Genomic DNA, 12,449 nt, shown 5'->3' with positions numbered 1-12,449 from the left:
TTAGAGAATCTGAAAAGGGAGATTGATAGGCTAAAGTTAGATGTAGTTGGTATAAGTGAAGTACGTTGGCAGGAAGAACAAGATTTTTGGTCAGGCGACTACCGAATTATCAACACAAAATCAAACAGGGGAAATGCAGGAGTTGGTTTAATAATGAATAAGAAAATAGGGCAGCGGGTAAGCTACTACGACCAGCATAGTGAAAGAAGTATTGTCGTCAAGATAGACACCAAACCAATGCCCACCACAATAGTGCAGGTCTATATGCCTACTAGTTCAGCGGATGATGAAGAAATCGAAAGAATATATGAGGAGATAGAAGATTTAATACAATATGTAAAAGGTGACGAGAATCTAATTGTGATGGGAGACTGGAATGCAGTGGTAGGCCAAGGAAGAGAAGGTAGTATAGTAGGAGAATTTGGATTGGTACAAAGGAACGAAAGAGGAAGTCGGCTGGTTGAATTCTGCACTGATCATAATTTAGTCCCTGCCAATGCTTGGTTCAAACACCACAAACGACGGCTGTATACGTGGACGAGACCTGGAGACACTGGAAGGTATCAAATAGACTTCATTATGATTAGGCAGAGATTCAGAAACCAGGTGTTGAATTGCAAAACTTCCCCAGGAGCAGACGTGGACTCTGACCACAACTTGTTGGTCATGAAATGCCATCTGAAGAAACTGAAGAAAGGAAAGAATGCAAAAAGATGGGATGTAGACAAGTTGAAAGAAAAGAGTGTGAGGGATTGTTTCAAGGAACATGTTGCACAAGGACTAAATGAAAAGGCCGAAGGAAACACTATAGAGGAAGAGTGGAAAGTCATGAAAAATGAAGTCAGTAGGGCTGCTGAAGAAATGTAAGGAAGGAAGAAAAGAACAACTAAGAATCAGTGGATAACTCAGGAGATACTAGACCTGATTGATGAACGACGAAAATACAAGAATGCTAGAAATGAAGAAGGCAGAAAAGAATACAGGCGATTAAAGAATGAAGTGGATAGAAAGTGCAAGGTAGCTAAGGAAGAATGGCTGAAGGAGAAGTGCAAGGATGTCGAAGGCTGTATGGTCCTGGGAAAGGTAAATGCTGCATACAGGAAAATCAAGGAAACCTTTGGAGAAAGGAAATCTAGGTGTATGAATATTAAGAGCTCAGACGGAAAGCCACTTCTAGGGAAAGAAGACAAAGCAGAAAGATGGCAGGAGTATATCCAACAGTTGTATGAAGGTAAAGATGTAGATAATTTGGTTCTGGAACATGAAGAGGGTGTTGATGCTGATGAAATGGGAGACCCAATTTTGAGGTCAGAGTTTGACAGAGCTGTGAGTGACCTCAATAGGAACAAGGCACTTGGAATTGATGATATTCCCTCTGAATTACTGACTGCCTTAGGAGAAACCAGCATGGCAAGGTTATATCATTTAGTGCGTAAGATGTATGAGACAGGAGAAGTCCCATCCGATTTTCGGAAGAATGTTGCTATACCTATTCCCAAGAAAGCTGGTGCTGACAAGTGTAAAAACTACCGCACCATTAGTTTAGTATCTCATGCCTGCAAAATTTTAACACGTATTATTTACAGAAGAATGGAAAAACAAGTTGAAGCTGAGTTGGGAGAAGATCAATTTGGCTTCAGAAGAAATGTAGGAACACGTGAAGCAATCCTGACTTTACGCCTGATCTTAGAGGATCGAATCAAGAAGGACAAGCCCACGTACATGGCGTTCGTAGATCTAGAAAAGGCATTCGATAATGTTGATTGGACCAAGCTATTTATGATTCTGAAGATTATAGGGATCAGATACCGAGACGAAGAATTATCTACAATCTGTATAAAAATCAATCTGCAGTGATAAGAATAGAGGGCTTTGAAAAAGAAGCAGCAATCCAGAAAGGAGTGAGGCAAGGCTGCAGTTTTTCCCCTCTCCTTTTCAATGTTTACATAGAACAGGCAGTAAAGGAAATCAAAGATAAATTTTGAAAGGGAATCACAGTCCAAGGAGAGGAAATCAAAACCTTGAGATTTGCCGATGATATTGTTATTTTATCTGAGACTGCAGAAGATCTCGAGAAGTTGCTGAATGGTATGGATGAAGTCTTGGGTAAGGAGTACAAGATGAAAATAAATAAGTCCAAAACAAAAGTAATGGAGTGCAGTCGAACGAAGATAGGTGATGCAGGAAATATTAGATTAGGGAATGAAGTCTTAAGGGAAGTAGATGAATAGTGTTACTTGGGTAGTAAAATAACTAACGATGGCAGAAGTAAGGAGGACATAAAATGCAGACTAGCACAAGCAAGGAAGAGCTTTCTTAAGAAAAGAAATTTGCTTACTTCAAATATTGATATCGGAATTAGAAAGATGTTTTTGAAGACGTTCGTGTGGAGGGTGGCATTGTATGGAAGTGAAACATGGACGGTAACTAGCTCAGAAAGAAAGAGAATAGAAGCTTTTGAAATGTGGTGTTACAGAAGAATGCTGAAGGTGAGATGGATAGATCGAATCACGAATGAAGAGATACTGAATCGAATTGGTGAGAGGAGATCGATTTGGCTAAATTTGACGAGAAGAAGAGATAGAATGATAGGACACATCTTAAGACACCCAGGACTTGTTCAGTTGGTTTTTGAAGGAAGTGTAGGTGGTAAGAACGGTAGGGGTAGACCAAGGTATGAATATGACAAGCAGATTGGAGCAGATGTAGGATGCAATAGTTACGTAGAAATGAAAAGGTTAGCACAGGATAGGGTGGCTTGGAGAGCTGCATCAAACCAGTCTATGGACTGATGACTCAAACAACAACACTCTCGTCAGCAAATATAACTTCATTCCACCACTCATTGTCTTCTTTAACATGCTCTTTGGCAAACAGCATTCTCTTTCTTCGCTTTACTTAATTTATGAAGGGCTTCCTTCTTGCAATATGGCCGTGAAAGTTACCTCTTCTGAGCACTCTCCGTATTGTTTAGGGATGCACTTTCTTTCCTGTGTCTGCGGCAATCTCCGTAGCGAGTTTTGGAACACTTAACTTCGGTGCCTTTTTCATTTTTCTGATGATATAACACTCTTCCCTCACAGAAAAAAAGTTCTTGGACGTCTCGTGAGAGGTAGATGTCAATCCTATCTTTCTCCCGGAATCTTGTGACAATATCAGAGACTGTACTTTTCTTCATTTGTAACATTTCAGCAATTTTACGACAACTTTTACCTTTAGCATGGTGAAAAATTACTAGCTGCCGCTGTTCGATTGTGCTCTCTCTTCCTCTGCGGCCCATTTTCATCTACGTTGTACACAGCACTCTAACACACTGAATGTTTACGTTCGCACCGTCCGTGGCTCTTTTACATACGACCTCTGCACGGCAACTGACTTTTGTCCGAATAATTTTGTTGAAGCACGGGAACTGTGTTCTGAGGTTCGGTGGTCACTGGTTCTCTCCTGTTTTCTAAAAGTACACATTTGAACGTCGTGTTGAATCTGTCAAACTGGGTTCTGTCAGAAACTAGTTTGCGTGTACGATATTTTCTCTGAAATATAGGCCAGTGTGTAGCAAATACTATAATTACTAACGTGTCCGAATAATTATGCGTGTCACTGTATTTACTGTTATGCCTTTCGGCGTTCAGTCTGCAAGCCTCTGTACATTTACTATATGCCGGGCTAAGTGACTCAGACGGTTGAGACGCTGGCCTTCTGACCCCAACTTTGCAGGTTTGATTCTGGCTCAGTCCGGTGGTATTTGAAGGCTCTTAAATACGTCAGCCTTGTGTCGGTAGATTTACTGGCACGTAAAAGAACTCCTGCGGAATAACATTCCGGCACCTCGGAGTCTCCGAAAAACATTAAAGTAGTTTTTAAAAATGCTATTTGTTCGGGGTGTCGACCCATGTGGTTCTTTTGCCCCTACTGGCACCATATTGTATGGACCTGCGTGTAAATTGAATGGCGGTAGTTTGGAATGTTGTGTGTGAGGAAAGGAAGATTAAGTACGTCACAAACACCCAGTGCCCAGGGCAGGGATATTAATCATTATAGTTAAAAAGTCCCTGACCCGGCGGGAATCGAACCCGGGGCCGCCAGGTGACAGACGGACGCGTTGCCCCCTACACCGTGGGGCCGGACACTAAAGTAGTTAGTGGGACGTAAAGCAAATGGCTTTATTATTATTATTATTATTATTATTATTATTATTATTATTATAAATTTACTATACGCCGCCACAATCCTCCAATTGCAACTAGCTCTATGGCCTCGTTTAGTTCTATACCTATCCTCCTCCGTCCGCCTCACATGACCCCACAACCGAAGCCGGTTTATGTATATAGTTTCATCAATCGAGTTCATTCCTAACCTAACCTGTCCTCCTGCCATTGTTCCCACCTGTTTTAACCAGCGACCATTCTTGCTACTTTCAAGTCTGTTACTTTTAACTTATAAAGAAGACATTCTGAGTCCACCCAGCTTTCACTCCCGTAAAGCAAAGTAAGTTTGAAAAAAAAGACCGGTGTAAAGATAGTATAATAAAGAGAATAAACATCCTTGAAATGATCTACCTATTCCGGGTTTGTATTTCCAACCTGACATGCAATTCCCTTAGGTTTCTTACCCACTGACAGCACTTCAGTCTTGGAATTTTCATATAATACTCATTGCACCGTTTTTCAGGTCCCAATACATTAGACTGCAGGCCTTCTGCACAATCTGCCATTAAGACCAAGTAGTCGACATAGGATTGACTGCTTACCACATTTCCACGTAAGTAAATCCCTCCCTTCTACTTTATACTTTTCAGCAGATTCTCCATGTAAACTATGAACAACAAAGGTGAAAGATTACAGCCTTTTCTATCCCCGTAAGTACATTCTACTATCAATTTTCACCGTAATCCAACTGTAAACATAAGTACCTTTGATTGCTTTTAATGATCTACCCTTAACCCCGCAGTCCCCCAGTACGGCGAATATTTTTTCAATGAATTAATGAAATCTTTCCTGTTTTTCCTACTTCTTAAAATTTGCTTTACGTCGCCCCGACACAGACAGGCCTTATGGCGACGAGGGACAGCAAAGGGCTAGGAGCAGGAAGGAAGCAAACGTGGCCTTCATTAAGGTACAGCCACAGCATTTGCCTGGTGTAAAATAGGAGACCACGGAAAACCATCTTCAGGGCTGCCGATACTGGGGTTCGAACCCACTATCTCCCGAATGCAAGCTGACAGCTACGTGAACCAAACCACACAGTCACTCGCTCGGTGCAACTCTTCCTGTTCTCTTGCTTATAGGTAAGAGCAATTACTGCTGTCGCCCAATGAGAAGGTACCTTACTAACATACCATACTATTCTTATTACTCTATGAAGCCGTTTAATCCCTGCCTTCCCGCTATATTTCACCATTTCAGGTCTAATTCCCGCAAATTTATTCCAATGGAGTTTATTTACCATCCATTCCATTTCCTCAAGTTGAATTTCACCAACATCATTGTCCTCCTCCCCATGAGTTCGGTTGTGCGCATCGTCACCAGAATGATTTCCTTTTAAGTTGAGAAGATTTTAAAACATTCCTTCCATCTATCCAGTGATTCTATGGGATTTATTATGAGTTCACCTGATTTATCCAAAACATTACTAATTTCCTTTTCCCCTCCCTTTCTAAGATTCTTTATTACTGTCCAGAAAAGTTTCTCTGCTGCTTGACCTAGCCTTTCCACGATTTCTCACTTCTTCTTGGATTCAACAATAATTATTTGTTTCGCTGTTTCTTTCATCTATGTACAATTCCCTGTTTGCATCATTCCGTGTTTGGAGCCATTTCTAATACGCCGGCTCCATGGCTAAATGATTAGCATGCTGTCCTTTAGTCACAGGAGTCCGGGGTTCGATTCCCGGGAGGGTCGGGAATTTTAACCATCATTGGTTAATTCCGCTGGAACGGGGGGCTGAATGTAATGTGTCGTCTTCATCATCACAACGTGCATGTCACCTACGGGTGTCAATTCAACTTGCCCTCGGTCATTCTCGGCACTAAACAAAGCCATACTTTCACTTCGTCATTCCACCAAGATGTTAGTTTTTCCCCCCATCTTTACTACAGTTGTTTCTAGGCGTTCCCTTGCTGTTTCTACTACAACATCCATGCATTGTACCCAATCTCTCTCTATATCCTGAAGATTCTTACAGTCTACTGTTTGGAACTTTTCACTAATCATATCCATGTACTTCTGTGTAATCTCCTCGTCCTATCTTACTCCCACGGATATTTCTCTAGATAGTATTAAGCCATATGTGCCCCAAGTTTCGTTGAAATTGCAGGTTCGCTTACAGCCGCCGTCATTTTTAACCTTTTAGCTTCGCCGATATTTTTACGTTAAGATATTGCTCCTTAACTGTATGCAACCCGCTACGTAATATATGTATTGCGCGCTAGCATAAGACTTTGCCTGCAATTACTGGAGCGATCATTTAATGATTTGATTTTATGATTTCTCAATGTTGTCTGAACTTCCGAGACCTATCAATGCCTCATGATTTACCAGCAGATAATTCCAGAGAGAATAACACAAAAATGAAGCAAATCGGTCTATAAGAACGGACGGACGGACTGGACGAAGCTGTTTGTGGTAAATTTTGTTAAAACAGTAGATATGCAACGTTATCAAACTGAGACTGATTGAACAAAACAGTAATAATCTATAATGTGTTATGTTGGCAAAAGTAGTGGTTTTTTTTTTTTTTTTTTTTTTTTTTGCTAGTTGCTTTACGTCGAACCGACACAGATAGGTCTTATGGCGATGAAGGGCTAGGGAAGGCCTAGGAGTTAGAAGGAATCAGCCGTGGCCTTAATTAAGGTACAGCCCCAGCATTTGCCTGTTGTGAAAATGGGAAACCACGTAAAACCATCTTCAGGGCTGCCGACAGTGGGATTCGAACCGACTATCTCCCGGATGCAAGCTCACAGCCGCGTGTCAAAAGTTAATTTAAAATAATGCAATAAAAATGTAGCTTATTATTTCCAAAACATTGTTGCAAAATAAAACGATGCATACTCGTTACCTTTCCGCCGCAAACTTGCTTATTTTCTTCAAATTTTATGAATCAAAACTAGCAGTTTCCCGCTGGCTCCGCCCGCAATGTACAAAGTATGGTGTTGTTCGTTACTATCCTCACGGATGTATTTGCAAAGTTTCGAGTTAATTAAATAAGCACATGATCTGCTGGGTAATAGAATGCAATATTATGTCAACAAAACACTTGAAAATACATCACACACAGTAATTGAATTAAACGTTCCTTGGAACAACACTTACGCGCCAAAATGTCAAAAAGTCCTTCAAAGATCTTCGCCATGGAGACAAATGTACTCATAACTTTTGTCCACAATCTACCAATTTAAGTAGTTATTACCTCAAAAGAAAGCGCTTGATCCAGTGAGTGTTTTAGACCAAAACGAACTGCGAACCTCAATTAGAACCAAAGATATGATTGCTTCAAAGAGACAAAAAATTGAAAAATCAAATAATTTGAGGAAGGCGGAAGTTAAGTGATTTATAGTACCTGATGACAAATCTGTGCATGAATACTTTTCAGTTTAAAACATGAAGGAAATTGACCGGATAGAATGGCCGGGCTGACTGACTTTAGTTTTCATAATTTTTTAAAATATATACATTGAATTCAACTTTTATGAATAATGGAAACGATATACATTGTCGAAAAATAAAATGATGCATGCTTGTTACCTTTCCGCTACACCTTGTCCATTTTTCTTCAAATTTTATTAGCAGATTACATCTCAAAATTGAATTCAACCTTTATGAATAATGGAAATGGTATTATTTACTAACTGTATTATAATTAATAAAAACGTAGCGGCCTACTTTCTCACCACGTTTCAGTCATCTTCAATCTGTACTTCATACGGTGTCAGAACTGTAATCCAACAAACGTTTGCATGATAGTAATAGAAATAGTTTTCAATAATTTTACGAACAGAAATAATTAATAAATAATGCACAAAAGAGAGCAACACTAAATCTTCAAATAATTTTTGGGAGAAAATAAGGCAACAGTGTACTTTTTGCGTTATCTTACTTTGGGAGCCAACACATGAGAGAAAAACAGCAAGTAAGCGCGAGCAAGATAAACGAGCTTATCGTAATTCTGCAGTGTCACACGCGGATATTTCCTTGTGTGACGTAGATTTGCCGACGTACTCAAGGTATTTGTACTGATCATAATGGAATTCGCTGGTAATCAAGAAAATTAGGAGTATACACATTATTTCCGAGATAATAACGATGGTAATATACAAGTGAAATTGAGTCAAGGTGCACCGAAGCTTTTGCAATTGCAATCAACGGAATTCTGCAAGAAAGAAGCAAGTTTTCGGACAAACGTAATTTTTAAATTTAATTTTTTACCATTTTTTTACGTCGCACCGACAGATCTTATGGCGACGATGGGATAGGAACGAGCTAGGAGAAGGAAGGAAGGAAGGAAGGAAGGAAGGAAGGAAGGAAGGAAGGAAGGAAGGAAGGAAGGAAGGAAGGAAGCGGCCATGGCCATAAGCAAGGTACAGCCACAGCATTTTCCTGATGTGAAAATCGGAAACCACGGAAAACCATCTTCAGAGCTGCCGACAATGGGGTTCGAACCCACTATATCTGGAATTAAAGCTGACAGCTCCCTAATCGCACGGCCAACTCGCTCGGTACAAAACTATCTTTACGTAGGTCTGTTTTCAGACCGACTTTGCTGTACGGGAGTGAAAGCTGGATGGACTCAGATAGATAGATAGATAGATAGATATTGTTTTGCTATTTGCTTTACGTTGCACCGACACAGATAGGTCTTATGGCGACGATGAGACAGAAAGGCCTAGGAAGTGGAAGGAATTGGCCGTGGCCTTAATTAAGGTACAGCCCCGGCATTCGCCTGGTGTGAAAATGGGAAACCACAGAAAAACATCTTCAGGGCTGCTGACAGTGAGATTCGAACCCACTATCTCTCGGATGCAAGCTCATAGCTGCGTGTCCTTAACCACACGGCCAACTCGCCCGGTTTGAGATAAGACCAAGTTCATGGAAGTTCTGGATGCCTCTACTTTAATACTGGTAAGTTGTATGCAAAACAGGTTAGTAATTTTTGTATTTCTTCAATCCAATCAGAATGACTGACAGGTAGGGAGACAGACAGACAAAACTCTCAGATATCTTATTCGTAAGTTGAAGTAACGGGTATGAAAATAGCGAGAATGTTTGCTGGCACAAGTGGGAATAACAGCAGGAGAGTACTCGAAATTAGGAGATAACGGCTAAGTTAGGAATACATTCGGTAGATGAAGCCGTATGCATACATCAGTTCTGACAGTGGGATCAATAAAATAATAATGCTATTGTTTTTACGTCTCACTAACTACTTTTGATGGTTTTTGAGAGACATCGACGTGCCGGAATTTTGTCCCGCAGGAGTTCCTTTACGTGCCAATAAATCCACCAACACGAGGCTGACTTATTTCAGCACCTTCAAATACCACCGGACGACTGAGCCAGGATCGAACCTGCCAAGTTTGATTCTGAAGGCCAGTGCCTCAACTCTCTGAGCCACTCAGCCCAGCGCGTAGGGGCCATGTGCGGCGCGGGTGGAGGAGGATAGGTTACCCAGAAGAGGAAGAAAAAGAAGAAGAATAGGCTCGGTCACAGAGGGTAAGAGAAGTAGTAGGAGACCGAGATGACTGGTTAGACTTAGTTATTAATAACTGAATGACAAGAGGTGTGGAACTAAAACGAGGCCACTGAGCAGGTTGCAAATGGAGGATTGTGGAACCGCTTAGGGTTCATTCACAGACGCCTACAGACTGAACGCTGATAGGTATAACAGTCTATAATGATGATGAATGTAGTATAAACTGAGGTTGAAATAGTCAAGAACCATTCTTGGTTTAACAATTTGATCACTTATATTTACACACTTCAAAGAGCACTTCTTGCTGCTGCTGTTTTATGTAGGGGGTTTGGGGCATCGTGATCGAGAAGTCTTGTCGTAGAACCTCTACCTATGTGGTATTTCAAAAAAGGCTTTCACGGCCGCAGATCTTATAATCACGGGAATAGAACCAGCTTTTGGGTGGTTAGGCCGTGTGCATTTTGCAGAGTTTCGTCCAGATATTACATCTCTAATGGGGGAGTATTTTTTAAACGGAGAATTCATTTCTCCTTTAGCAGGTTAGAAAACTAGATTTGCTAACACGGCAGGGCCACACAGTTTGGTCTGCCACTGCTAAGCAGAGTCCTGGAGGGGCGTGCCATTCCAGCTGATGAGTCCAAATGGCACGTCTGGACGAAACTCTGCAAAATGCACACGGCCTAACCACCCAAAAGCTGGTTCTATTTATGTGGTATTTGTTAAGGTGGGTGCATTTGTAATTAAGTGAATGTTGTTCTGGAGCGGATGCTGCAGTTTGTTGCAAATCAGGTACCATCCCTGCATTCTCATGCACAACCATACTATAATAATAGCCGGGCTGAGTGGTTCAGGCGGTTGAGGCGCTGGCCTTCTGACCCCAACTTGGCAGGATCGATCCTGGCTCAGTCCGGTGATATTTGAAGGTGCTCAAATACGTCAGCCTCGTGTCGGTAGACTTACTGGCACGTAAAAGAAGAACTGGGGACTAAATTCCGGCACCCCGGCGTCTCCGAAAACCGTAAAAGAAGTAGTTAGTGGGACGTAAACAAATAACATTATTATTACAATAATAATAATAATAATAATAATAATAATAATAATAATAATAATAATAATAATAATAATAATTGTACCGGGCGGTACACCTCCACTCCGCTAATTTAAAATGTGCGCCAGTTGAAACTCCTCTGCTGGAGGAAGTCTGAACTTTATTGATGGTATTAATTTTCTACTTTCACAGAAGATGTCACTACCTGTAAATTTCGGAGTTTTAGAACTGTGTCATTTCGTTGCCTACGAGATACATAAGGCCGGGAAATAGGAAGCAATTTGCCGCTGAAAAAGCGGCCCGATCGTGTTCACGGCTTGGCCGCTAGATGTCAGGTTTCCGTTCTGTTCTTGGCGGACTTTTAACATTGTGATGTGCGGACTAATAGTGATGTTGTGTTGATTTTGTGCAATTTATTGTCAGTATTTTTTCTGTCGGTGTGTGTATGTGAGGTTGAGAAGATGGCGAACTGTTGTGTACCTCTGTGTACTTCCGATACTGCTAAAAAGCAAGAAAATGTGACGTTTCATAGCTTCCCTTCGGAGCGCGGTTTAAGAGAGAAGTGGAGGCAAGCCATTTCCAGGCAAGGTGATAAACTAGGATGTCTTTAGGTACCTAACAATTCTTATCGAGTGTGTAGCTCGCATTTTAATACGTCAGATTCACCGAGCTCGATAGGTGCAGTCGCTTAAGTGCGGCCAGTATCCAGTATTCGGGAGATAGTAGGTTCGAACCCCACTGTCGTCAGCCCTGAATATGGTTTTCCGTGGTTTCCCATTTTCACACCAGGAAAATGCTGGGGCTGTACCTTAATTAAGGCCACGGATGCTTCCTTCCCACTCCTAGCCCTTTCCAGTCCTCTCGTCGCCATAAGACATATCTGTGTCTGTGCGACGTAAAGCAACTAGCAAAAAAAAAAAAAATAGTCAGATTTTAGTGTAAGCACATCAATCAAGCGAATTCTTCCCAATAAATTTCCTTCTGTTTTTAGTGTGTACCCTGTTCATAAACAGAACAGTAACAAGCGCAGGAAGGATCCAGCTCCCAGAAATGACGTACCATCAAAATTTAGTAGAATTTCTGATTCAGATAATGATATATCTTCAACAAATAACGTTTCTACACCAGTCACAAACGAAAAAGAGTTACAAGTCTCGTTTCTATGTAAGGGAAAGTCTACGAGTAGCTCTTTTAAATCGAAATATTTATTGACGAGAAAGTCAAATACCACGTTAAGGGAAACAATATTTAAATTTAGAAGTAGGATACGGGCAATGAAATCAGAAAAAACGTTTTAAGATATCTGAACTTCATCGAAAATTTCCGATCAGGATGATGCGTTCAAGAATTTCCGAAGGAAATCCCTGAACCGCAAAGTGCTGAAATTTTGATAACTTCCTGCACCTCAGGTAAGCTAATCTTATGTATCGGTACGTCATACATTATAGATAATATTCTATGAGATTAAATGAATTGTTTCTTGTGATTATTTGATCATTAATGCTGCTGATAAGTATTTGTCTTAATTGATCACGAAGTTTTCGTGAATTACTTATTTCGTCTTAACACAGTGTGAGACAAAGGCCTACGTTCTAGAAAATAAGTCATACAATTGCTCTTAGTCTATTTTTTATCTTATATCTGTTTGGTGTCCTCTGAAATTACTAGTTTTAATTAAATTTTATAGTTTTTCGCAAACCAACGTGTTGCAATG

This window comes from Anabrus simplex, chromosome 1, assembly GCF_040414725.1.
Source record: "Anabrus simplex isolate iqAnaSimp1 chromosome 1, ASM4041472v1, whole genome shotgun sequence".
Lineage (NCBI taxonomy): Eukaryota > Metazoa > Arthropoda > Insecta > Orthoptera > Tettigoniidae > Anabrus > Anabrus simplex.
The sequence above is the reverse complement of the archived record's forward strand: the minus strand, read 5'-3'. Positions refer to the sequence as shown.